The following is a 27990-nucleotide window of genomic DNA, read 5'->3' on the forward strand; positions in this document are numbered from 1 at the left end:
CATATGGAATTATGGATGATTGTTTTAGTCATAACCTATGCACATAGGTATTTACCTGCTTGACGCACATGAAAGCCATTTGTATTTGTTTACACTACTGGTTGCTCTGAGGGAGGTGTGTGTGTGTGTGTGTGTGTGTGTGTGTGTGTGTGTGTGTGTGTGTGTGTGTGTGTGTGTGTGTGTGTGTGTGTGTGTGTGTGTGTGTGTGTGTGTGTGTGTGTGTGTGTGTGTGTGTGTGTGTGTGTGTGTGTGTGTGTGTGTGTGTGTGTGTTTTTGAACCCTATTTACCTCCCAATCCCACTACAATGGAGATGATAGAATGTGCTGTAATGTCTGGTGCTCTGAAAAGGGCTTAATATGCTGGATCGTATCTCGTGGCCACGAGATCGTATCTCGAGGCCTCGAGATAGTTATAATTAATTTTTTTTGACAAAGTGGGACCAGGGGGGCTCCGTAGTTGTCAGCTCTTATCCCAACTGAAGCCTTGCAGCGCCGGGTGAGTGAGGCAGACAGACAGGGGCGTGCTAAGCTGGCTAAATTACCATTAGATCAGTCGTCTATACAGTTAACGTTACTGATGAATTTGTGGGTTAGCCCAGAGTTGTTAACCGTGGTCAAAACAATCATACTAAAAATAACTGAGCGTGTTGAACGATGTCGTAATCTTATGTTACCCACCAAGAATTAGCTGACGTTATAGACCAAGCATTAGCATTAGCTACTTGTCAACCAGCACCTTTTTATAGTAGGCTAACCTTAAGCTGGATTGATCGATATTGAAATCAATCAATATCAATAAATAAGATCTCTGTTGTATTACGGTTACTGCAAAGTGGCATGTAATCAATGACAAAACGTTGCCATTTGGCAGAAAAAAAGTTGTATTACGTTTACTGAGTATTTAAACGTAATACAACGTAAGGTAATCTTCAAAGGGGGCAGAAATATGTTTGATCATCTAGCTCTGCAAAGGCACACACTCAAACTGCAGAATAACTACTACTTATTCTCAAATAAAAGTATTCAAACAGTGGACTCAGAAAATAATAGGGGCATGGCTGACATGTACAAGGCTGGGTGAAAAAACACTGAGCAGGGAATGACCTGTACAATAGCTCAAGAGGCAAATTGAGCATAAATTACATATATGTATGATTTTGCAGTAGAAATCTCCACAAGTGTAACTAAACAACTCAAGTTCTCCGATATATTAACATTTCAAATAAAACAATGATCAAACAATCAGTCGTAAGCCTGTTAAAAGAAATAAATTGCTTGCCCTGTCATGAAGGGAGGTTGACACTGCACCGACAAGCACCAACACAGACACAAACAAATCCTGTATGCAGCTGAGTGCTAGTGGTTACATGCAAAATAGTTTCCTGCGAATTCAGGGCAGATGACGATCAACCTGTTTACAGTAACACAGAAAAAACTTGGTGTGATTGACACATCTAACATCCGCTAAAACAGCTCAAACTGTCATGTGTTACAGTAACATAGTCATGTATTCCTTACACTTCTCCACACTGTAGTGTCACAACACCAGAATCTTGACTTTTGATACCAATTCCACTAACAGATTGTAAAACCATGAGATCCACAGAGTGTGCAAAAAACATTTACATTGAAATCTTAACTATTTAATTTTAATTGCATACATATCAGGGCAAATTTCTAATCTATGGTTATATTGGATTGGATTTGTATATATATTTTGTATTATAGGCCCTGGACAGTGCCCATGTAAGCTAATTGTATGACTAATTCAAAAACAACAAGCCATTTCCACTTAAACGTTATTCCAGCAACCCAATCACATTTCTTTTAGCCAGGGGCAATATGTTTACTATAGGCAATATGCAAAAATACATTTATATTTCCTTTTTTAATGACCATTTTGTCTGACACCATAGAGCCAGTTTAGAAGTGGCATGTAACTTGTAGCCCTATGCTCTTAAGCTATTTACCGTTTTTTAAAAGCACCAAAATGAGACTCCGGAATAACTGTACCTTACGTGTGTCGTTTAAGAACTTCGAATTTACGATACAGGGTAAGCCTGATAGCTACACTACTGATGCACTACGTATATAATTTAGAAGCTCATCAGCATCCTACCATATACATTTCATCCTCTTAATCACTTACACCGGAGACACATTTGACCTACAAGTACTGAATGAAGATAAATTCTAACACCGAACCAGTTTTAACACAAAAGTATCGAAAAAGTACCTACATTTCGGTACACTGTGCAACACTACTACCTTGCAGAGTGAATAATGACCAATGGAAATGTCTGTGTATACCAGCTACCTATTGTTTAATCTATTCTGGGCTTCACTGAGCGTATGCAGACTGACCTTTGGACCCTGTCGCAGCTGTAAGAGCCATGTTTGAGTGGTTGTTGATTTCATTAGAGTGTGCAGCGAGGTAACGCTGTGCTGTGACCTCGGGACCTGTTGTGAACTCTGCCAACTTCCTCTTTCCAGCACGAGTTTCAGGTCTGGTGCAACAGGACGGGAACTTCTTATCACTCAGCTGAAAGCATTTCCATGGAAGAGAGTGTATGCTTACACATGCACACACACGCACACTAAACACACACTAAACATGTATTACACCAAACTACAGTAGATTCCCCTACAAACCAACTTTGCTTCACAGACAGATACAGTCCGGTAACTTAAAACTTCATCTCCACCTTTACTGCATATGAATGCAAAATATGTAGGCAACGGGGGAAGATTTTGGTAAGAGAAGCATTGCAATCTGTTGGTCAATACTACTTGGACTACAATCATGTTTGAGTGGGCTTTGGTTGCATGCAGGTGAACAGTCTGTATCAGTTTTCCCTGTACACACTAAAATACAACTTTTTTTTTTTTTAAATGTATCCACTCTGGAGAACATTTGTGTAAAGCTCTGTAGGGTGAAAACAAATCACCTAAAGAGAGACAGTCATCAGTCTTGAACTAAGTTAATAATTTTTTTTATATTGTCAAATAGGGCTAGTTGATAATTACATTTTGCTTTGTATATTGGCTTTCAGGCAGCGATGAAAAGTAACTAAGTACTTGGTATCAATAAATGTTCATGAGAATAAGCAATAATCATACGCTACCACTTTAACCTGACGCACTAGTCTATATCCTTGACGTTCGACTTCCGGGATTGCTCCAGTGCCGGTCGATTTCTGAGGACTATGGTTAACTGCTCCTCAGATCTCTGCAGGGTAAATTGAGACAACTAGCTAGACTATCTGTCCAAGCTGAGTTTTCTCTCGCACGACTATTTTACAGCGGCTCCATGCGGAGCTTAGCGCCGCCCATGACGATTGTGATTGGTTTAAAGAAATGCCAATAAACCAGAGCACGTTTTCCTCCAATCCCGGAATGCTGGGTGGACTAGCCAGACCCTCCTCCGCTCCGCAGCGTGTGGATGGTCTGGCGAAGCGAGACTACTTGAAGCCTGACAAGATGTGTGATATTTGATCCTGCGATTCTTGCGTGATCTTGTGATATTGCGAGAATCCAGCTGCTGTACATGTGCTGCCAACTTGTCCCAGTGGCCGCTAGTGGTACTGCAATGACAAAAAAATCCACTGTGGCTCAGAAAGCAATTTTCCCTGCACAGACCAGTCTTGTGGCATAATCCTCTATAGCTAACAGAGGGGAGTTGCAGCTGTACATTATTTATCTACAGTATAAAGCTTGACTGTAAAAACTTTCATCTTTGTTCGGACAAAGAAAAAAATAAATCATGGAACAATCAGTGATGATTTAGCCTAATCGCCATTACTCTAGCCCACAGGTCTGTGTGTGTGTGTGTGTGTGTGTGTGTGTGTGTGTGTGTGTGTGGGGGGGGGCACTGCAGTTGCATTTATGTACACACAACAGAAACGAAGACTACCCAGTCTCACATTTGACCCTTTAATAAATGAGATTTAATGACTGTATTATTCTGTCCTTCTCGTGATACCATTCATATGTATCACCATGTGTTTTGTTAGCATGCAGCGTCCTCATTAATCATGAAGTGTTTCCATCTATCGGTTTATTTGCAGGAGTGTGAGCCACTTGTACGAAAGGTACCTGGGTGCAAAACTCTCAGGAAAATTACAGTCTGAAGTCTGAATGGATTTTTTCTGGCTTGTTTTTTATCCAGGCTGCAGCTGGACATGAGAATGTAAAGCATATGTTTTGTTTAGAAAATTGCCCTGTGAAGGACAAGAGGTCCAATTAGAGAGACAGCAGTTGTCTGACTGTCTCATGACAACAAGAGGTTTTATGTGAGAATCCTTGTGGTTATTCTCACACAGTGTTTTTTTGAACATTTTGATATTTAAAAGGTTTAGGTTTAGCTTTTTTTTTTTTTTTCTGAAAATGTCTTCATGATTATCAAACATATCTTATCTTCCATTCTCATTCACAAACAGTTATACTAGACCAGCAAGTTGACAGGTTGAAAATTTAGAAAATAAGAAGTAATAAAACAATGAAATATACAGGTAATGTTAAAAAAAAAGTATTATCCAGTATTTACTGTAAAAGAAGAAGCTGAATTTAAGAGTTTATAAAAAAATTACAATACGCCCATGATTAATGAGAATATCTAAGTGATGATGCTGACAAACTTTTAAAGTCAAGGTGACAAAAGCAGACAAAGGTATGAATTTACCTGCAGGCCACAGCTCACGTGCTAAATTCAGCCAATCATTACTGTGTGTGTGTGTGTGTGTGTAGTGTGTGTGTGTGTGTGTGTGTGTGTGACATACAATGAAGTAGACTACTTTAGAGCTTTAGGATTCTTTCACTTCCGATTGGTTTGACATCTGAAAGAATTTTCTTTGATCCTGTGGCTCACCCCTGAGAGTACAGCATAGCAGGGTGACACTGACGGGGAGAGCAGTGTGCTGGAGAATGAGAGGGAAAGCAGGAAGAAACATAGGGATGTAAAGACAGAAGGAGGGTAGGACAGATCATAGTGGTGAAAGAGAAAAAATGAAGAAGAGGGGGGAGGAGGGGATTAAGGAAGTGAGGGGTTACTCCGAAGGGCTTTGGTTACGCAGGTAGAGAATACAAAGTGTCAAGAAAAAAAGAGGATGGAGAGATCACTCCATCCGAAGAGCTGTATTTCACTGTCACAGAGTGACAGGTGAGAGGGCCTGGGAGTTAAGAAGGGGTGTAACACAGATAAAGGATAACATGTCACTAAGGGGTTGTACTCGTAAAAAAACAATGTAGGGTAAGCACTTCCTCCATAACAAGATGTGAAATGATCTTTTTTTTTTTTTTAGTTCTTTTTGTAGTTGCGATAGTGCAAGATATGTTTATCTTGCTAGACGTAACATGCGTCATTTCCTAATATTTCCCAGGAACAACAGACAAATTATTATAATAGTGCTAATATACAGTAAGTCACTAGATATAGCAATGTATACAGCTTAGCATATCGCTTAGCAATGTATAAGTTACAATGATAACCCTCTGACCCCATTTGACTCAAATTGCATCAGAAGTAGCTCACTTTTTCTGTTCCGAGATATAGCTGAGTCAACACAGAGACATTATATACATACTGCTGGAATCAGTTAAACATTTTCCAGTAAGAATGATACATTTCCATACACTCAGAAGCCATAATGAACCCTCAGATATTGCCTAATAATCATCATGTTTTGTTTTCTTCAGTTTTAAAGTAATCCAGTTGATTGTTGTCTGTAAATCCATACATTAATTTAAGATAATGACTAACAATGCAACATACTATTATATTTATTTTATTTAGTATGACATATGAAATTGTGAAAATATCCTGCTTTAGTATACCTTATGACAGATGCCAGTTAACATTTCCTGCCTTAAGCATTAGTTAGATAGCACAAGATAAAAGGAACAGGTAATATATGACACCTTGGAGATGTAAAAGATATTGCTGGACTATATGAGGTGTCCACTGACTAAATTGTTCTTGTCCTAGGGACACTCGAGGTGTCGAGAGGGCAAAGGTTAAGACTATCTGTCAGGCTTGGGTGAAACTCATACACCTGTCTCAGTAAGCCCCTGCACACTGCCTGCGTGACACGCACGTCTTAGCTACGCCAAAAACGCATGCATGCTAGAAATAGGACCGACGCCTATTTTTCATGCGACACGCAAGCGTGTTTGAAGCATTTTGATGTTTGAAAGTCTCTAGGTTTTGACATAAATGCAGATATAATGTAATTAAAAAAAGAAAAAAAAAAAATTATCGATTTTCAAATATTAAACCTGCCATCAGGGGCGTAGCACAAAATTCTGGGCCAGCTGCTGTACATGTGCTGCCAACTTGTCCCAGTGGCCGCTAGTGGTACTGCAATGACAAAAAAATCCACTGTGGCTCAGAAAGCAATTTTCCCTGCACAGACCAGTCTTGTGGCATAATCCTCTATAGCTAACAGAGGGGAGTTGCAGCTGTACATTATTTATCTACAGTATAAAGCTTGACTGTAAAACTTTCATCTTTGTTCGGACAAAGAAAAAAATAAATCATGGAACAATCAGTGATGATTTAGCCTAATGGCAATTCCCACTAGGTCCACAGGTCTGTGTGTGTGTGTGTGTGTGTGTGTGTGTGTGTGTGTGTGTGTGTGGTGTGTGTGTATGTGTGTGTGTGTGTGTGGGCACTGCAGTTGCATTTATGTACACACAACAGAAACAAAGACTACCCAGTCTCACATTTGACCCTTTAATAAATGAGATTTAATGACTGTATTATTCTGTCCTTCTCGTGATACCATTCATATGTATCACCATGTGTTTTGTTAGTATTTTTTTGTAGTTGCGATAGTGCAAGATATGTTTATCTTGCTAGACGTAACATGCGTCATTTCCTAATATTTCCCAGGAACAACAGACAAATTATTATAATAGTGCTAATATACAGTAAGTCACTAGATATAGCAATGTATACAGCTTAGCATATCGCTTAGCAATGTATAAGTTACAATGATAACCCTCTGACCCCATTTGACTCAAATTGCATCAGAAGTAGCTCACTTTTTCTGTTCCGAGATATAGCTGAGTCAACACAGAGACATTATATACATACTGCTGGAATCAGCTAAACATTTTCCAGTAAGAATGATACATTTCCATACACTCAGAAGCCATAATGAACCTTCCGATATTGCCTAATAATCATGTTTTGTTTTCTTCAGTTTTAAAGTAATCCAGTTGATTGTTGTCTGTAAATCCATACATTAATTTAAGATAATGACTAACAATGCAACATACTATTATATTTATTTTATTTAGTATGCATGACATATGAAATTGTGAAAATATCCTGCTTTAGTATACCTTATGACAGATGCCAGTTAACATTTCCTGCCTTAAGCATTAGTTAGATAGCACAAGATAAAAGAAACAGGTAATATATGACACCTTGGAGATGTAAAAGATATTGCTGGACTATATGAGGTGTCCACTGACTAAATTGTTCTTGTCCTAGGGACACTTTCGAGGGTGTCCGAGGGCAAAGGTTAAGACTATCTGTCAGGCTTGGGTGAAACTCATACACCTGTCTCAGTAAGCCCCTGCACACTGCGCGGCCACGCACTGCGTGACACGCAACGCCATGCATGCTAGAAATAGGACCGACGCCTATTTTTGTACATCGGCATAAAGCATTTTGATGTTTGAAAGTCTCTAGGTTTTGACATAAATGCAGATATAATGTAATTAAAAAAAGAAAAAAAAATAATTATCGATTTTCAAATATTAAACCTGCCATCAGGGGCGTAGCACAAAATTCTGGGCCCTGTAGAAAGGCATTTTCTATGGGCCCCTCCCCGCATCCACAGCTATTCATTCTAGCATCCTCACATAGCGGGCCTGGTACTCAGTCCTTCCCCACTGTCCGGCCGGCCCCCCTGCCGTCAATATTGCTGACGTTGTCTTTGCTGTAATCAAATCAGTAAATATTTGTTTAACATGAAGTATAATACTGCTTGAGTGCAGTAAATTTTCACAACTCTCTCCCCATATGTCGAAGAAGGGTGATCCAACAGCAGCAGCAGCGCCACGTCAGACATGTTTGTGGTGTGCAAAGACATAGAAGACACCGCGCAGCCGCCACGCAACAGAAACGCCATGCTCACGCCACGCAGACAGTGTGCAGGAGGCCTTACTCAGATACTGCTCAGGGATTCAGTGGTTACCCTGGTTAGCATGCTACCACCTTGTATGCTCTAGGACACTATACGACAGGGTGCAGTACTGTACACCTTTTCTTATTGGAGATGCATTGTTAATAGAGTTCATGTTGAAAACAAACTGCACAGCTATACTAACTATTACTGAGACATTTCTCAGAGGCTTTGAGGTGATGACTTCTTAAGGTGTACATGTGTGGCAGAGCATGTTAGGTAATTACAAAGGATCATCCATTCATTGCCAGACATTTATGAGCAAGATTTTCTTGATCTGGTTTGCCTTAAATGTACAACTGAGTTCAAGTGTCAAAATTCACATTATAATTATGTCTTAAAAATTCTTCCAAAACTGATAAGTGGCACTTGAAAGAAGAAACTGGTGTACTGCTGAAAAGAGACATAGTATCATAGACCGTATATAAACTGGACCAACAGATCCCGTTGCTCTGGACGGAGACCAGTGAAGGATATTAGAAGCACTTTTCCGGTGATGGCTGAGCGTTACTGCGCAGCCTCCAACTGAGCTCGAAGACGTAGATGTGACATGAGCAACCTGTCTGAAAGTTGTAAGTCTTCTGGTAGCTGTGCCAAGAGAAATCTCAATCATTCCCAATCTTGTATGTATATGTATATATATATATATATATATATATATATATATATATATATATATATATATATATATATATATAAAGGGATAACATGGGCACAGGCTAATTATTGCTAACTAAAATGCTAGTTAACATTAGTAATTAAACTTAAACAGCTAATGTAAGTCGAAACTGCCTGCGATCTTCCTCTGTACTATACGGTAATACCTCTACTATGCGACAGTAAGTCGCGTGGTTATGACACAATCGCCTGTTTTTACAAAAACATCTGCTACAGAGCCATAACGTGAGATACAAGGTAATGGAGCCTTTTACACATTGTCGTGTTTCTTTAGAAATAAACAATGGACAAATAGAGTGTTTAAATGCTTCAGATGTAAAGTTATTTGCTGTCAAAGTGGCGCCAAAATGAATGGCAGTCAATGGAATGCTAGGAGGTGATCATAGGTGATGGCTTGGTAGCATCAAAATGGCGCCATATATATATATATATATATATATATATATATATAAATATATAAATATAATAGGAGCTAAGCGTTCCAGGGAGAGGCTTACCCCCTTGTATAGTATACATACAGGTATGAACACTCTTTTCCTAACAGTCCTGAAAACCAATCTTTCCTGCTTATCCAGTTGTAACACTTGGCCTGCAGTTACTGTATCTTTATTGCTTATACACACACACACACACACACACACACACACACTAATCTCATTTTACGAGCTGAATTTAAAAAACAACAGCAGTGAAAGGTAACAGGCTTGTGTGTGTGTGTGTGTGTGTGTGTGTGTGTGTGCGTGTGTGCGTGCGTGTCCGTCCTGTACTTGCTAACCTGTCTGTCGCTGGGGTAGTATATGGTTTCCAGTGTGGATGAGCTCCCATAGGAAACCAATGAGTCCCATCTGTCCAGGGAGGTTCTGAGGCGGTAAACCAGAGAAAGGTTCCAGCCACAACGGTTTGCTGTTGTGCCTCTGGGGAAGATTAATGACGTTGCACCAGCCTGAGGCGCATATCACATCTGTGGTATCAGAAGTAACTAATGTATCATTTTTAGTCATCACATTTACCTGTCTCTCTTTGTCTGTTTACAGTGTCTCCTTTTAATGACAACAGCTCAACAAGTAGTTCGTTGTAAATAAAACTGTTGTAAAGACTAATTTCACAGATACATTATTAGATATTTTCAAGGCTTTTCTTTTGGTTTTCTTTTCTAGCTCAAGGTATACAGGCTGTTGGATCCTTTAATTCTTTCATTTTGAAAGCTGTATTAAGTGACTTTTTTTGGTCCTGGGAGCAGTGGAAGAACCTGGAAACACAAAACAGACATCTTAACACTGAATAAAGTTGTATAAAACTTTAACATAGTGCCTACAGAGAAGTGGAGCAACATTTGAGTCATGTTTCTGACCACTCAAATTAGTTGAGTCAAAGGGGAACTGCAGAGTCGGGTGACAAGTCACTATGAGGGATGCCTTCCATATTACACAGTTATTTTATCCAATGCTAATATAAAAAATATTGATAGGTGCAGCTTAAAATTGCCTTTTATTTTATTAACTACATCATCTGTATTATAGTTCTGCATTTCTAAACACGTTATTACAAATAAGCTACTTTGTGGTCAATTTTCATTTTTTTAAATGAAGTAGAGTATGTTTAGATGCACACCAATAGTCCACTATTATTCAGAATATGACAGTATTCGAAATTTGATACAGGTCATGTAAACAGCATATTTCGGTTGGATATTCCGAATGAGGCAGTTTCCAGAATATAGCATTTTCCGATAAAAACGTGGGATATTCCGGTATTATTCGGGTTTTAGAGGCATTCTTTGGACATGTAGCATATACAGCGCATTCAGAATATCTCAATCAGGGTTTTTACCGCAGTTTACGCCCAGTTTACGGCCTCTTGCCTGTTTACGACTTATGGTCAGCTCTGTGTGTTGCTATGGTTGCTGTACACAAACCAACCAAGGGGCTAAGCGAGCGTCTGGCAAGCGTCGCTCCTATAGCGCCATTTTGATGCTAACAAGCACTCACCCCCCCCCGTTAGCATCCCATTGACTGCCATTAATTTTGATGTCACTTTGACAGCAAATAACCTGACATCTGAAGCATTTAAAGACTCTATTTGTCCATTGTTTATTTCTAAAGAAACACGACAATGTGTAAAAGGCTCCATTACCTTGTATCTCACGTTATGGCTCTGTAGCAGACATTTTTGTAAAAACAGGTGATTGTGTCATAACCACGCGACTTACTGTCGCATAGTAGAGGAATTATTGTATAGTACAGGAGAAGCTCGCAGGCAGTTTTGACTTACATTAGCTGTTTAAGTTTAATTACTAATGTTAACTAGCATGTTAGTTAGCAATAATTAGCCTGTGCCTATGTTATCTCTTTATATACCAACACTCTCAGTCTCTGTAAGATTGGGAATGATTGAGATTTCTCTTGGCACAGCTACCAGAAGACTTCCAACTTTCAGACAGGTTGCTCACGTCACATTTACATTGTCTCTCTCAGTTGGAGGCTGCGCAGTAACGCTCAGCGGCACCGGAAAAGTGCTTCTAATATCCTTCACTGGTCTCCATCCAGAGCAACAGGATCTGTTGGTCCATTCTATATATACTGTGTATGAAACCAACCAGCCAACAGTTTGCGAGGCTGCAGACCCGATAAGAAGGAGGAACACAGCTACTTTTAAACATTATCAAAGACTTGATATCAACAGGTTTTTGGATATGCGCATACATCGCTACGCCGACCTTTTCAAGAAGCTGGTTGAAGGAATGAAAGAGGGACGCTGTGTTCTCACGGTCCAACAAGTCCACCACCGCTGGTACACTTTGAAAAAAAAATATTTTGCACGGCATGTAAACTGGAATATTAGTAGAATATTTACTTTCATTACCCATGTAAACAGCTTAGTCAGAATATTGTCTTTTTTGGAATAGGGGCAAAAACTGGAATATTATGTGCATGTAAACGTAGTCAGTGTCGCAGTTAAATAAATGTGTATATATATGAAAACCGCATCAATCAGGCTCTTCCACATAACAGTGGAAAGATTTGTTAAGAGTGGGATCATATTCTAAACAACCAATCATGACAGTTATAACAACATGAATAATATACATATCAGTTACTAATATACCTACACTGTAAAGCCTATTCATCTGTTTCCTCTGCCTACAGGGAATGTTCGTTATAGAGCCTTTCCCAGAATGCACTGAGTGGGAGGCAGGGAAATATGCCGGACAGGTCTCCAGTCGCACCAACAAACACTGTCACACTCCCATTTACACCTACAGGCATTTTCAAGTTTAAAATTGGGCCGAACTGCAGGCCCTTCTCTCTGTGAGGCAACATTACTATCCAATGACTCATACTGCTGTCCCTATTGTAAAACACAGCATATCTAAATTAACAATCCGTTCATATTTTCCAACATACAGGGCTTGGATTTACTTTTAAGAAGAGGAGTTTATTTTCATTTATTTTATAAAGATATGAAACAGAAACTAAATAATATTCCCTTTTATCCTGGCCTTTACAATACAAGCTCTGTTTTGCTTGTTATTTGGAGGTAATCTATACTGGAGACCATCTTGCAATGGGATCACACCAGCCGCAACGCCAAATCGGACTAGGGGAATAGAGTGGGTGGGCCCCAATGGCATCCTCCCTACTTCCTACCCCCCTTACTTCCTGTACCCTAGCTCAGACCTCTGTGGTAGTTCCCGTTACAGTAGGTGTCTTCAGGACCACATTTTTGCCATGATGACGCAAACACACAATCAGAAAGTGAAAACGATACCATGCGGCTGGTAGCGAAAGCATAATAAAAACAAAAATTAAACCGGCACCTAAAACATTTAGTTTTTCTCAATTGTTTAAACACTATAACCAGGCTTTTGAACTAAAATTTCAAAACCCTAACGCCATTTTTCAAAAAGCACACCCATTTCACTAAACTATAAACACTATTCCCTGGTTTTGTTGCATGAGTCAGATTTGTTGAACTGTTACTGCAAAACTCTACACACAAATCCCTTAATGTCTCATTGCCTACACCATGTTTTCATTTAGAAAGCACAGCATTCAATATTGCTCATATCGCACTGCTAGCTGAGCGCACAAGTAAGCACAAACAAGCACACGTTACCCAGGTGGAAACACTACGAGATAAAAAATTGATCACACACCAATCAGAACTTTCAATAGATAGATAAAATGGCCAGAGTCAGTTCATTGAGTTTTGGAACAATGGATCCACAGAGAAATGACGGTCGAGGAGGGAGAGGGAGAGGGAGAGGGAGAGGAAGAGGAAGAGGACATGGTCAAGGAGGAGGAGGAGGAGGAGGAGGAGGAGAAGGAGGAGGACGTGGTGAAGGAGGAAGGCGAGGAGGGAGAGGAGGAAGACGTGGTGAAGGACGAGGTAGAAGAGGAGGACGTGGTGAAAGACGAGGTGGAGGAGGAGTAAGGGCAAGGAGACAAGCAGTCTCGGATGAAATTCGAGCCACTTTAGTGGACCACGTTCTTGTCCATGGTATGACCATGAGGGAGGCTGAGCAACGAGTCCAGCCTAATTTGAGTCGCTTCACCGTCGCCTCCGTCATCAGAATCAGTACAGTAACTTTTGAGTGCCGTACTCTGTGCTTTGACATCACATGCACTGTTGTACTATGCTTCTGTAATACTAAATAAATCCATCAAATTTACAGTAATGAGTGCTTCTATTTTTGTAGGATACAGAGATGACCAACTAGTGGTCGGAGGCTAAGGCTTTTGTCAGAAGAGCAAGAGAGGGAGCTTGTAAACATGGTCATTGCCAATAATGTAATCTGCCTGCGAGAGATTCAAAGGAGAGTGATTGAGGATAATAATCATTTTCAAGGAATAAATTCCATTAGCCTTCCCACAATTCATCGCATCCTCCAAAAGCATCGGTTCCGGATGAAACAGGTGTACCGCGTCCCTTTTGAACGAAACTCTGACAGGGTAAAAGACCAACGAGTGGAATATGTTCAGGTATGACTTTTGATATTGTATGAAGTATTGTGCACCATCACAGTATAGCAGTTTATGCTGCCATTTGTGCCCTCTTAAACTGTGCTTCAGGGTAGTGATATACTCTTTTGTGTTTTGATGTGTTTTGCAGAGAATCTTTGAGATTGAAGGCTGTCCTGTTCCACCTGAAATTATCTTTGTGGATGAGGCTGGTTTCAACCTCACCAAAAGAAGGAGAAGGGGGAGGAATATAATCAGCCATCGGGCTATTGTAAATGTCCCTGGTCAGCGTGGAGGGAATGTCACGATGTGCGCAGCCATCAGCCAACGAGGGGTACTCCACCGCCATGCCAGTCTAGGACCCTATAATACTATGCTCCTTCTTGCATTCCTTGACGGTCTAAGAGAGCATATGTTCCAGCTGGACCACAGGGAACCAGCACAACCAGAGCATCCTCACTATGTTGTTGTTTGGGATAACGTCAGCTTCCATCGTGCTGCTCTGGTTCGTGACTGGTTTAACGATAACCCAATATTTTCCAACCTCTTTCTGCCTGCATACTCTCCATTTCTTAACCCAATAGAGGAGTTTTTTTCATCATGGCGGTGGAAAGTGTATGACCGAGAACCTTATATGCGTGTTCACCTCCTTCAGGCCATGGAAGAAGCCTGCCTAGACACGTCAGTAGATGCGTGCCAGGGGTGGATCGGGCATGCAAGAGGATTTTACCCCTGCTGCCTGGCTAGGGCCAATATTTTTTTGGTTTACTGTGTAGTACTGTAATACAGTAATGAATAAAATGTGCCAATGTAACCATTGGTTGTGTCTTGTGTTCATCTGAAAAGGTTTGTGGCAACATAACTTAACAGTTTTGGAAATGTTGTTTTGAATTTATTACACCAGTGTGTAAAACTAAGTTTTAGTGTGTATGTTGTGACGACTTGTGTGTCCCGTCTGAGGTCAAAGTTTGGTTTTTCAGCAGGAGTTAATGGTTTTGATATAGTGCTTCATTTTTACCTGAAAATAGGATGTTTGGTGAATTGGGTGAGACGTTATGGATTTGGGTTTACTGTTTTGAGAATACGAGGCATAGTTTCAAGAAATGTGTTTAAGCAATCGAGAATAACTGTAATGGTGATATCCACTAAATTATGACTTTCAACACGGCACAAGTCTAAACTGAATCTATATCTTTTATACACAAGCAATTATGTTTAATAAACTATGAAACACTGCAAATCCGCCAATTTTAACTTCTTGAGGAGATTCTTAACGTTTCAGATAAAAAACCCATTGAGATATGGTCAGAGCAAAACTCTCCTACAGCCACAGTAATAATCAGACCAGCACTTCATCTCTTTATTTTGAATTTCATTCATGCCAAATGCATGGGGGAATAAATGAATATCCAGCAAAATGCTTTACATACAGAATGAGAGAAAATAGTAATGAAAGAAGAGTTCAAACTTAATGTCCTGTCAGTCGGTGCTTGCTCACTATCAGACTTTAGAAAAACTGGCAGCTGTAAATAACATAGAAACCTCTGTCTAAATGATGAAGCCAGCAATGTTCCATGTTCCATGTCTGAATAATGTTGTTGTGTAGGTGTGCTATACTGTACATGTAATTTACAGTGGCATAGTGTCCCGGAGAGCACGGACAGTGTAGTTTTAACAGAATTTGTTCTGCTACGGTTTGTTGTTCCCAGAGGTCCAGCCTTGTTAGATCCTGATATGAAATGTTCAAAATTGTATTAAGAGAACGGGTCACGGCAGTTTACGGCGGCGCCGTTATGACGACCAGCCACGCTGAGGCCGTACTAAAATCTGCAATGGAAAACGGATGCACAGTGCGTCGAGTAGAGTCGAGGTGAGTTGAGCAGGTACCATGTAATGGAAAAACACCATTAAAGTATCTTTTATTTTCACTCAGGTCTTTGAAAAGGGGTGTATGTTCAGCAGCGAATGTGACAGAATGAGGGAGGGATGGGCACATCCAAAATACCGTTTGGTGAAACTGCAACCCTCAGCACGCCAACGTGACTCACTTTTAATGGAGCTTTGGTCTATTGTACTTTCCTCTGTGACACTTAGCATGCACCACCCAGAGTTTGGTACAGCAAAGTGTCCTTGGTGCTGCTGTATATTGTGCACTGTGCTGTCTGATGTAATTATTGACAATAGCAAATTATATTTTAATTAATTTATCTGTCACACCTTATTTACATAAATTGGAACTGTCACGCTCTTTGATGTCACTACTAGAAATGCAGGTGAGCGTGTTCATATGTGTGCCAGCCACTCTCTGTGTGTGTGTGTGTGTGTGTGTGTGTGTGTGTGTGTGTGTGTGTGTGTGTGTGTGTGTGTGTGCGTGTGTGTGCGTGCATGTGCATCAGTGCGTGTGTGCTAATGGTGTAATTGACTGTTGGTTTTTCTCTTCATGTGGTTGCAGCAAGCGATGCTATCAGCGAACCACAGGCGCCATTTCTGGACTCAACCAATAGAATGAAAGAAAACAAATAGAAGAAAAAAACCAACAACAACTGCCAATCTGCTTTCTGGCTGTGTGGTCTGTTAATTAAGGAATAGTAACATAGTGTACTGGACTCGGGATTGGTGGCTGTTGTGATAGAGATACAGTACATTGCTTACTTTGGGCTGACAGTATTTCCAGTCACAGTAGTAAAATACATTTGTGTATGGCATGGACACGTACAGTTAGGCCATTACTAGGAGTCAGTTTTTCATACAAATCTCCAAACATTCTTGTCTCTAGTTTCAGCTTCCTGGGAGTAGGAATTGTATGTATTTTTTTCTCAGTTTTGTACAACTGTAAATTGAATATTTTGGATCTTGGAATGCTTTGAGAAATGTTTTTCATTTTTTTGTATTTTCTGACATTTCATAGACAAAACCGTTACAGTTTTTTCCAACTGCTTACACACGTTTTCAAAACTGTCTCCTTTTTTCAAAACTCTACACACAATTCCCAAAACTGCACACACAAAATGCAAAATGCCTCACATCTCCTTCAAAATGAAACACTGCATTCAAAATGCCATAAACACATCTGAAAACGAAGCATTTGCATCAAATGGCAAACACTTTTTTCATAATAGTAAATTATTGAATATACCATGTACACACTGTTGTTCTAAATCTAAAGCTCTTTTGTCTTTCATAGGCTTATATCTACATTTACAATGTTCTAGAGTGAAAGTAATCTGCTGAGAGTGGTATGCACAAATCTGATTAATTTGTAATGCTGAAATAGTCACTAGATAGTTGCATGCCTGTTCTCATTTCTGAAGGTTTGAAGTAGACGCCACTGTAAAGCTACTTAAGATGGGCTTCTCTCATGGTCAATCCGTGGTTGATCACATGATGAATAAGTGTGGCCCTGATCTCATCAGAGATGCCTCTCCTTCTTTCTCTTCTTCCCTCCTCCTCCTCCTCCTCCTCCTGAGGTTTCATAAATCATGTGACATGAAAATATTTTGTGTGTAAGCAGTTAAGATAATCAGCAGGTTAATTGGTAATTAAAATAATTGTTTGTTCCAAGCCTACTTTATGCAGAGAATAACAGTGTTTTGATTCATCCACTAGCATCTCCATCAGAACCTACTGAATATGGAGTATTGAATTTATTTCCACGTCTAAGTTTTAAAAACTTTACATTTTACAAAATTGTAAAAATAAACAAATATAATCAGATTCAGCCTATTAATTAAAGCTTTTACATGTGCTGTTCTAAACAACCTACAAACCACTTCATCTAAATAATTGGCAGTAATACAACTGACTTAAATAGTAATCCTGGAGTTGATGGTCGGGATGTTTTTTATGGACAACACGATATAGGTTATCCTTTTATGAACCGACAATGTAATCTAGGGATCTGATTAATCCATCTTTTAGCAGTAAATTGTTGCTAGGTTAACTGGGCAATTATGATTGATGCAAAGTGAATTGCACTGTTTAAGACAAAGTTAGTTGTTATTATATCTATTTGTTGTTATAGACAAAATGGGAATGGTTTGCTAAACAAACAATTTTCAATTAAACTCTCATTGGTTATTTCAAACCTAACTGTGTGGAGCCTAATTATTGATGATTTGTCCAAAATCACTCCCAATTAGTGTACTATGCTCTCATGTTGCTATTTGATTTGATTATTTGGGTGGCTTATTGTAGATGCAAGGCTCTGCTGTCTGTCCCTTTTGATGGTAATAGTTTTATATTTTGTTACGTTGTAACTGATATTTCTTGAGTTTTGGTGATGCTCTAGTCAAATACTGTCACTGGTTCACGTTCATTTTGTTAAGGGTTTTACATGCTGTGATGATTACACATCAGTATCAAGCAAATAGTTACGGTCAGAATGTTAAAGTGCCAAAACACAACTTTTGAGGTATTAAAGGATTGACGCCATCATCTACAGAGCGGATCAGTTATATAACGTTGTTTCATCAAGGACATCACTACGCACGTAGTACGACTATAAACACACAGCAACACTACACATCATTAACCACGAATCGTACTGTTGATCAAGTTTGTGTGTAATCAAAACAATTAGGCTTGTCAAAGCAGATATTTCATGATATAATCACTCTCCATTTCCATTAAAGTGACAGGTACATTTTCAAAATAACTCAAGTATAAAATGAGATCTAATAGGGCTCGATGTCTTGGCAACACCAAGCTTTTGGGAAAGCCCTGTTCAAGCAAAAGACATTCTGACTGTGAGAATCAGATGCAAAATTACGCTTAAAAAAAAGTTCTTACCAATCATCAATTATCAAAAGTTGTCTAATAACCATAAATAAATAACCATAAGTACTGTCAGTAATATGCACATTAGAGGAAGTAAATAATAAATGATTACACAAGATGAATTAACCCACAAAGTCACATCTGACAAGACGAAAAGATAGCTCAACCTTCCTGCTGTTCGAATGCAAACCTCAGATAATATTCACATTTTCCTTATCTTTTCAAGCAAAGTCTGTTGAAAAATGACATCATGGCACATAACCGCTTGTGGACAACGGCAACAGAAAGCACTAGTTGTGAGAAAACTAACTCTAAACTGTTTTCTGCTTCTTCTGAAAAGATGGCTTTAGAACACAAGAATTATCAACTTAACAATGTTAAAAGTAGGAGAGAACAAGCAAAAAGAAAGTGTACATACTATATAAAAGAAACTATAACTTTGGTTACTAAATTACCAAGTAGTGACTCCTCTTGACTAACCGGTTTGACTAATCTGTGATGGACAGTCTGGACAGAAGAAAGGGCTAGGTGAGATAACGCCTTCTCTCTAACGGAAATGTAAGAGGCCTAGAGTCTGATAAGAGCTGTGAAGAACTGTCCAGCCCTCTGCTTGCACTACATGGATTAGGTGATAACCCAGATCAACACAAAGGATTCTTAGAAAACATGAACGAGCATTATGTGCCAATGTGCAGAAAACCTCTCACCTATAGGAAGTATTGTGTGGAGAAGTAATCGGTGTATTTTTCTGTTGAATGTGATATTCTACTGATCAAATAAAGAAAGAGTTTAGTGGTGATCAGTGAAACAAAAAAAACAGCAAGTTGGCATGGAAATGGTGATCTCTGTTTAGAATAAACATCCAACTACATCAAAAAACAAAACAAAGAAAAGCAAGAAAAAATGTGCCTGGATTTGTGGTATTAAGATATAATGGCCAAAGCATGTCAGCCATCGTTCACAGAAACCGAGACATTTCTATTGTATTTAAAAAAATCACTCAGCCCACCAGCCTCTTTCCGAACTTGTAAAGGAAAACAGTTATGCTGTCGGTCTTTACACTTAATTATAATACTTCCATTCACTTAGACCTCTGTCCATAGAATAAACTAAGTTTTGAAACAACACACGAAGCAGGAAAACCAACCTTTTCACCTCAAAATGACTAACCCTAAATCTAACTAATTTGCAGCTACAAATACATGTTAAAGGAGACGTAATGCCGGGCCAGACGATGTTTTCTATCAACAAATTACGAAAATGTTGTTAATTTACGTATCAGGCGCGTGGCATAAAGTTGACACTGAAAGCCACTGACAACATATTTTATTTGTTTTGCCAAATTATCTGGGCATGCTCAGCAAGTCAAGGACTGAACCACCAACCAAACCGTTCATGCAATGGACTCCACCACCTCAACTGCAGTCGCCAGCATTTCACAGTAATACACAATTAACTTGATAATCTCTAAACATTTATTTTGGGGCTCACTATAAGATGCATTATTGGGAGATGAATTGGTTTAATATAATATATGAGAACTTAATTGGTTGACCTGACATAATTGTTTGTAGTAGCTCATTTTATCTGAAAAGGCCTCAAACAATCTGTAAGGTGAACAGTTTGCTCTTTGCCAAAGTAAGAGATGAGATTGTGTGTGTGTGTGGGGGCTGACTGAAACCACAGAATGACCTAGAAACTGAAACCCCTTTATCAGCATTCACATACATTATTCCTTTGACATGTTCAAATCTCCATGTGGAAAATGTGCCGGTAAACAGCAAGCCATTGTAGCACTGGGAAGACGTAAACGTGTGTTTCTGTGAGGATTTCAGAGTGTATGCAGCCATGTTATCACATGGCCATGTTATAATATGTACATAGTGCTGTACGTACTACCCCTTTGGTGAAGTTTGCTTTTGGTGCTCTGCTTGTTGAAGCAGACTATTAAAGGTTGGAGACAGACTTGGTCAAACAACCGTTATCTGAAGTGGACCCCATTAGCCCTCTAAATGTGACAGGGGAGTGGGGGGGGAGGGGGAGTGTTAAGGAAAGTCAGTGAGCACATATGATGACAAATTAGGGGTGAAAAAACTTGTCAAACCGATTTGAAAAGCCAAAAGATGAATGTATGTCGGCTAAGCCCTGCGCAGAACATACAAAGACCACCTCAGGGAGGTTTACACAGCAGAGAGGAATTAGCCTGTTGTTGTTATACTCTGTGGGAAATCACGTCATTAGCTACAAATAATGACAAATTAAGACTAAAAGATTTTTCTGAGAAAGACAAACAGACTGATAAATGGACTCAGATATCCCAAGATGAGTCTACAAAGTAAATCTCCCTTTCATTGTCAGTGGAGCAGCTACATGGTTTTCTCTTGATGACAGTGCAGATAAAAGTCTTAGTTGTCTACTTCCTGAAGAAATAGCAGGGCATACCTAGACAGAAAATGTGGCATTGATTATAAACAAGCATTTTTTTTTTTTTTTACTTTTTTAGATTCCACTCAGCAGTATTGTCTCCAAAAGCATAATTCTTACAAATATAGTGTACATTTAAATTCCATTAGTGTATAATTCTGCTGTGTTGGCCTCTTTAAAGTTAGATCTTGGTATGATGTCAGGCTTTTATTCGCACCACCTAGATCTGTGGCCACTCATAACAACTATAAATTGTTTGCCATGAATAAGTACAGTATTGAAGCAGTTTTCGCGGCTCATGGTGGCCTAAGACATTTTACTTTTCTTTTTCTTTTCATCTGTCCCCCATTTATATCATACTTTTATTTTATATTACAAAAACAAACTTCTTGTTTATGTGACCACCAACAGATCCTCTTCATGATGAATATTGTAGCAATCTAACATTTCTCTAGTAAAGAGAAAGTTATTATTAAAAAAAATATTGTAGATTACAATATATAAAGCACACTCTTTACTTAAGATAATCCCTGTCAACCTTATCCATTTTTCCCCATAGATTTCCCACAGTTATTTCTCATTTACCAACAAGTAATGATCATTTTCAATGGTTTGGAATATGGTATGTGTGTAAGTGCAAGAGTGTGTTTTGATAACATTTATGCACATTTAAACTTGTGTGTGTCCCTAAATGCGTGTTTCTGCATTCACAGTATAATGTGCAGGTATCGTGTGTGTGTGTGTGTGTGTGTGTGTGTGATTGCATGATTGTGTGTGATTGCATGATTGTGTGTGTCTAGCTGTATTGTTGCTTGGAAGACTGGCTCTCGCTCTCTTTGAAAGAAGCCCTGCGGCTGTTCAGGGCCTAAATCTCATAATGGCTTCAATAACAGCCCCATATCTTCATGCCAGCTAGTTCAAAGGCCTGACAGGTTTAATGTAATGTACGTCACAATTCACATAACACAGACAATTGAAAAAAGATTATAAAACACCTTACCTAAGCAAAGAAAAAGAAAAAAAGCAGGATGGAAATGGGATCGTAAACTGATTGGCAGTTTGGCATGATGTGATGTAAAAAGTGTTTTCATAAGTACCGGCTTTACAGAACAGCTCAGCGCTGCTGTTAAAGGTGGACTCGCTTGTTAATAGCTGGCTTACAATATGATATGACAGCCCAGTAAAGGGTTTGTTAGGGTCTGGATTTCACTAAATGATCACGTGAACAGCGTTAAACTATTCTACTAGTACTAGCTCTAACTGTACTATGTTAGTGGTATACAGCTCCAAGGTGGTAGTGGTGTCTATGTAAATTTGGGTGTACTGGATTAACTTTAATGTGTTCAGCTGGAGCTTTTAATTACATTATAAACTGTTGAGTACTTTAATCTGTAACAGTGCATCATTTTCATATGTTGCAGAGTTGGTTATATACCCGCCAATATCCATGCATATAACCCCCTTTTTCTATTTTTTTTTTTTTATAAAAAAATTTACTGAATAAATCGATGCCCCAAACCTTAGTAGGCTTAGTAAGAGATTTGTGTGTTTGTGTGTGTGTGTGTGTGTGTGTGTGTGTGTATGTGTGCGCGTGCATGCAAAAATGTCTTTCTATGTCTATATATAAGTGCTTGTGTAAGATCCAATGAGGCAGATATAATGTCAGTTTCGATGTTAGTTGTCACGATATTCACACGCTTTCACTGCCATAACCACACACACCATGGAGAAGGAATGTGGATTCTCTGCCAGAATTTGTTATGAAATCACATAATGTGATCTGATGCTAGCCGACTCTTACGGCAATACCAAACCTGTGTACAAAGCTTTGCAGTGCATATGCTTGTGGCCAAGTCTGAACCTGTTCACACACCTGAAGGCATTTAGCCAAAACTAGCCTCCCTGGAAAACACTATGTGAATATGCTGGTGCTTCTGGGAATTTATTACAGACACTTCCAATCAAAAACATGAACTGCAAAATCAAGTGATGATTGAAGTCTTTATAGCATAAAATACTGGAATGTTGTTGTTTTTTCCAAAATCTGCTAACTTTAGAATTTCCCTCTCTCTCCCAATATCCTCACCCAGTCCTCACCCCTCCTCTAATAAAAAGGCTCCCAGCCTGGTCCCAGTCACTCATCCCGCTCTGCTCGTCTTTGTCTCTGCTGGGGTGGGGGTGGGGTGTAATTGGCTGAGCTGCTCAGGTGAAAGCAGACCTCTTGTCTGGGGACACAAACCCGTCTCTCTTTGTGTGTCTGCAGCGCTGCAAGGTCAAAAGGACATGCTGTTTTCGGACACACACAGAGCCCTCTTCACTCATCTTCCAGCCCCCAACAATCACTGCAGCTACCTGGGAAAGGTAATTATTTGCTCTCCTGTCTGTCTTCTAGCTTTCAGGGCACTCAACTGCCACGTCTGAGAAGAAACAAAGACAAAAAAGAAAAGTTTGTACCTCGCTTTCAATGCCATATTGGATACATTTTTGAGTCTTTTCTGAAAGTCTTTGATGAGCTTTAGATTTTTTTCTGGGTCATAAAAACCTTATATTCTTAATAAAAGGTTTTCCAACCATGTCCTACACAGTTTTGCATCCTGCAACCACACCACACGCTGTGCTCAGGACGCATGTTGTTCAGCAGGATGCACATGGTGACTTTCATGACCTTCTTCACTGTCAAAGAGAACATGATGTAAAATGTACTGATAGAGGTGCAGTTTTGCCTGCACAAACATGATCTGCAGGCAGAGGCAAAAGAATGACATAGAAGAGACTTTGGCTAGCTGCCAACCAGCATGTTTTATTTTTATTGACTGATGACCCCATATCAGTTACAACTCACATTGAGAGCCATAGATACTGTAGGTCTCCAGGGATGGCTCTATCGATCGGTCCACCACTGTGATCCAGACGGAAATATCTCAACAAAAACACTCACGGTCCCCAGAGAATAAAGTTTGTCGACTTTGGTGATCCTCTGATTTGACCAGCAGGCCAAACTTTTCACATATCGTGAAATATCTCAACATCTACCGGATGAATTAGCAGATCATTTTGTACAGACATGCATGTTTTCCAGAGGACAAAAGCCTACTGACTTTGGTGATTCCCCTGAACAATCACGTAAGAAGACATAGATGTTCAACAGCATATCACTTTTTGCCTGCAAAACTACAATGTCTGAAGCCTGACATCACTGACACTTGCTAGTCCGTCTGTTATACTGTACTGTCACTATTATGTAATTGACACACAATTACAAGCACTAAAAATAACTTGATAGGAAGTTTACTATCGGCACTGGATTATCTAAATAATTACTGTAAGACCTCTGCACTGAAAATAATGACCGCTCATGCAAAGAATGTTACACAACTCCCACATACAGTATGAATAAAAACACAAAGTCAATCAGCTGTACAGGCAACTAACAAAAGCCATTCTCATTGACAACATTTGTTGACTATTTATGTTCAGGCTCTTTAGTTTTAGTGAAATGGTTGCTGTAATTTGACTTTGGTTATCACAGTCCTAGTCACAGTCCAGTTAAGGCAGCAGGAAAGATAAAAGTTTTTCAACAAACAGTTCCAATGTTATAATGACATCCAGATGTACAAATTAATGTTTTAGACAATTTATGTACGTGTATATTTAAGACTGGTAAATACGTACATGTTTGACATTGAAATAATGTCATAATTAAACTAGGGACTTACCAGTGATATATTCCAATGGAAACCAAATGCAAAGATGCCAAGGTGAAACTTACAAGACTAATGGCCAATGGACGCCACCAGCAGTCACGACCATTCAAGACAATGCTTGTTATTCTACCAGCCACAACACATCGCGTCCCAGTAGCGTGTGAGAAGCAGCTCTCCAGTAAAAATACGTGCCAGTTCTATTTTTCACGCAAGCCGCAGGGTGTTTGGCAGGCCCGGGCAGAATGTTTTAGGACGAGAGCATCCAGTCAATTTACCAAAAGACACCACAATATCGTATATCTCTCCTCTACAGCACCATGGACGATGAGACCTTAATCTTGGAGGTGAAAAAAAAAACAATATGTTATACGACACCAGAGAAGGACAATGCCAGAAAAGAGAAGGCATGAAGTGGAAGGTAGTAGATAATAAACCAAGATTCTTCTTTCAAGTACTTGTAGTGAGCCTTTCAGTGACAATGACAGTCGAGCAGGCAAGACGCGCCGCTTCTGAGATGCTCCCCAGTGTGGTATGGCGTGTGGTGGAGGACAGAACCAAACCGCAGCGCAGCCGGAACACGTCATTTAGCCTGTTGGAATTTTGGGGTTAGAGGCTACAGTCAAACTAATGTATCTTGGAGATAGTAGTACTTTGGGCTTAATTCTAATGTAAGCATGCTAATACAATGAGAGTGTTAACATGCTGATGTTTATAATGTATATGTTTACCGAGCTCGCCATCTTAGTAAGGCATTTTAGCTAACATTTACTAATTTGCACCAAAGAAAGTAAAGCTGAGGCCGATGGAAATGTTTTGCAGGTATTTGGTCATAAGGTATTGCTGAATTTTGACCTGATGAACACTTGAGAGATAACCCAAATGATTACAACTCTCCTGAGGGGAACATGAATGTCTGTACCAAATTTCCTGGCAATCCTTCCAGTAGTTGTGAAGATATTTCATTTTTAACCTCAAATGTCAACCTCATGGTGGTACTGGAACAGTTAGGAGATCACCAAAGTCATTAGGATTAATCCTCTGGGGATCATGAGTGTCTGTACAAAGTGTTGTGCCAGTCCAAATTGTAGATGTTGAGATATTTCACTGGGAACTTTGACATGCTGGTGGTACCAAATGAAAAGTTAAGGGATCATCAAGGTATTCAGGATGTAATCCCTGGGGAACATGGTCCATCCATTAAGCATTGAAATATTTCAGTCTGGAGTCTGGACCAAGGTAGTGGACTGACCAACTGACAGACAGACTGACTGACATTACCATCTTTAGACCTTACAAAAATAAGGCCAGAATTGTGTCTTATGTCTTAACAAAATTCTACAAGAGCGAGCAGCAATAACCCACTGAGTGCTGCATATTTCAGTGGCAAAACTCTTCCCTCATAGATTTATGGTCTGCATGGGTGGCCCCGATGGGAATTGAACTTAGCCTACCATGAGACACAGTATTGACAAAGAATACACAGTGTGTTATACACAATACATCACCCCTTGGCCTCTCACTCACCCACGTTGTGCACCAACTTTCTTTAGCCTCTTCATGGCCCGTGACAGAAGGCAAAGAAATGAGGTAATTCAGAGAGCACTACGTCATTTGACATCCATCAAAGATATTTGAATTTCTCTTGATTGCAACGGTTACGACTTTCTTAAAGTTGAACATGTTGGATCATTGTCATTGAAATCATTGGCGTAGCACTGAAATGGTGTGTAGATTTGGTTTCTGATACATCACGTCCACGCACAACAAGTACTGAGGTGGTCCCACGGGAACAATGAGTTTCTCATATTTAGGTCTGAGGGTGGAACGGGCGCACAAATGGTGCAACAGGCATATGCATTTTGATACACACATGCAGAAATGAACACGGTGTTAAATAATAACAAAAAATGTCAAGCATCGTATGTTTTCCTTTTGCCTCTTACAAAAGCTGAACAGTGGGTGTGATTTTGTCCCTTTGTTGTAAGTCTATCTAGAGTACCATGGCTAGAAAAGGTACACGCCTCAGCCACTGAAAGATGAGCTAAGTGGAGCAGCCAAGATGGACGAAGAGCTATCATTTATTGCCGCTCTGCTAAACAGATCATATAGACATTATGCTGCAAAAGCAACCCTATATCATCTCGCTGTTTTACCACATAGTTTCTTCCAATTGCCTCTTTAATGGCGCACCTATTGTCAGCCATTTTCTTTAAACAGCAACCCACATGTAATGACATAAGCAGGCTATTTATGGCACAAAGTTGGAGGACTAGCAGTGGTGTCAGGTGCCAGAGTTTATGACTAGGCCTCTTGTGTTTCCTGACCTTTTAAATAATACAATAGAATAGATAGAAAGTTCATTCTTGATCTTGGTAATAGTTGATACAGTAATCTCACCTCACATTAGTAAAATTAATTTTTAGCTTTAATTTTGCATGATTTTTGTGATATCAGTCTTCTCAATTAACTTTAAAGAAGCAGTTCACCCAAATATTTACCTACAGACATAAATGTGGTATTGATCTTCTCATCTTACTCTCTGGAAGAAAGCAAATGTTAAACATCCATTATTTTTTCAGACATAATCCATAGACCTCTTTGTCAGGACACTTTCTTTGGTAAAAAGTAGTTCCAATGAAAGCTGTTTATACCAACCCTTTAAATATAACAGAATTACAGAGAGCATATATTTCCATGTTATGTTGTCATGTCCTAAAGTCAGAAAATGGTTAATTGCAAAGCAATGCAAACACTAAAGGGTTCAAAGGAAAAGTATATCACAGTTTGGGAAAAGTCGATGTTCCAGAAATACCTGGTTACAGCTGGTTCAGATAGGAAGATAAATGAAAGGTTTCACTAGCCTTTGTCTGTAACCTCCTGATATGTAAGCTCTTGTAATTTGTTAGCTGTATGTCAGAGCTAACAAGCTTCTCGCATCAGTCTGGCTGCCAAGTCAGAGTACATCTACATAAAATCGGTAACATGTGTAAATCTTTTTCTCTCTGTTTCAGCCTTCCGTCCAGGCTAAAACTGCATTTTTCTCCACCCAAAAAGAAGCTTTTCCGAAACGATGATGTAACTCAGACCAATGAGGGCCCATTGCTGTGTGCCACATTGCTAGTAAAGTCAATAAGACAACGTTTAGATGCCTCTAACTTTTTCTGTGACCGTTCACTTTAAATGCCAATATAGACAAATAATGATTTGGTCTGTCCTGCAGATGTTGGCTGTCATGCACTGTTTTGTTGTTTGCTG

The 27990-nt window shown here is 39.5% G+C and overlaps 1 long non-coding RNA gene across 1 annotated transcript in view; it reads left to right on the forward strand.

Annotated features, from left to right (window-relative positions):
- Positions 1–27914, forward strand: part of LOC120568095 — a 76165-nt gene extending 48251 nt beyond the window's left edge. The window contains exons 2-3 of the long non-coding RNA XR_005640659.1: positions 23295–23392; positions 27747–27914. This is a non-coding gene — a long non-coding RNA (uncharacterized LOC120568095). The remainder of the gene's footprint in view (positions 1–23294; positions 23393–27746) is intronic.
- Positions 27915–27990: the final 76 nt, after the last annotated feature.

The sequence above is a fragment of the Perca fluviatilis genome, chromosome 11, assembly GCF_010015445.1.
Source record: "Perca fluviatilis chromosome 11, GENO_Pfluv_1.0, whole genome shotgun sequence".
NCBI lineage: Eukaryota > Metazoa > Chordata > Actinopteri > Perciformes > Percidae > Perca > Perca fluviatilis.